Source organism: Topomyia yanbarensis, chromosome 3 (genome assembly GCF_030247195.1).
Source record: "Topomyia yanbarensis strain Yona2022 chromosome 3, ASM3024719v1, whole genome shotgun sequence".
Classification (NCBI taxonomy): domain Eukaryota; kingdom Metazoa; phylum Arthropoda; class Insecta; order Diptera; family Culicidae; genus Topomyia; species Topomyia yanbarensis.
In genome coordinates, this window is record NC_080672.1 from 246,801,089 (window position 1) to 246,802,347 (window position 1,259).

The following is a 1,259-nucleotide window of genomic DNA, read 5'->3' on the forward strand; positions in this document are numbered from 1 at the left end:
AATGGCTTCGTTCGGAGGCTGCAGCTGTACAGCTGGCCGATTACGATTCCCCGGACCGAACCACTTTTCCGCCGCCACATTCTCATTCGATTTCCGTAGTCACAAATTACCGAACCACTGGCAGGTAGCATAATCTTCGGATTTAGCTGTGAATTGGAACAGTCAAGCCTGACTTCCCGAGCTACATCTCCAGTATTGTCGTTCCATACGACCCTGAAATCTATCCCAGATCCGTATTCGTTCGTTCAGTCCAAGCGATATTGCGTAACTCGGGGAACAGGCAAGTGCGACGATTGAGTCGTCAATTTTGTCGCTTCAATTTTGCACATACAGGCACCTAAAAATAACCAATCAATTTAATTATGTAGATTTAGGCCATACCGTAAATTTGGCTGACATACCCCGTATCAAGTCCCACACACATAGCACACCATCCTGGTAACCAGATGCGCCCATCTCGGCCTGCCACTGGTCTATGAAAATACATGTGATAGGACCGCAATAGCCGTTTAGGGTGAACTGCAATAGGTGGCTATCTAGCCGGAATACTTTAAAAGTGTGGCCCTGGCTGCCAGTCATGACTGTACCGCTCGCCACTTCCAAACATGTCACCGGTGACGCTGCTGGTGAAACTCCAGGACACATCGAAGCTCCTTCTCGGATGCGTGATGTTGAGCTGGCAACGCTGTGGACGGATTGCTGAAATTAACTAATGCTTCCTGCCGAACCGGTACGTGCGTGGGCTAAAAAAGAATAAGAATTAAGGCACTTGATTACATACTCATTACAGACTGAAAATAAAATGACTTAGAATGAACAGTGTTTTAAAAGAACAAGTAAAATCTGTCCGTTCTGCGCCCTAGGTGAGCTTAAAAAATTGCTTGAAACATAGAACTTACTTCGCCCTTATGCAGACGTAAATCCCCAATCGATCTGACAACCTTGCGTGTACGTTTCCAGTTTCAGAAAATCGATTCCTCCACTCAACCGTGTGACTATCACTTTGTCACCGGCGAGCTATGTGTTAGTTACCCCATTGTTGTGGGTGTTTTCGGCTTCATATATACCCTGCAATGAAACGTCCGCCAATAGTTGTAATAAAAAACAAATGACTCCAAACAATTTACCTTAAAGTTACCAGTCGTTCCCTCCCAGAACTCCAACCGTCCATCTGCACACCCAATCTCTGAGATTATCAAAAAAAAAAAGTTCAGACACCAGATCGGCGAAGTCTGGTAACATTTCTTCCGCGCTGAACC

The 1,259-nt window shown here is 45.7% G+C and overlaps 1 long non-coding RNA gene across 1 annotated transcript; it reads right to left on the reverse strand.

The window, feature by feature from the left end:
* Positions 1-248: 248 nt before the first annotated feature.
* On the reverse strand, positions 249-992 carry LOC131689129 (uncharacterized). The gene is made up of 3 exons (XR_009305350.1): positions 900-992; positions 402-743; positions 249-337 (listed from the first exon to the last, which is right to left on the reverse strand). It is a non-coding gene; the product is annotated as an uncharacterized LOC131689129 (long non-coding RNA).
* Between the last annotated feature and the right edge of the window lie 267 nt (positions 993-1,259).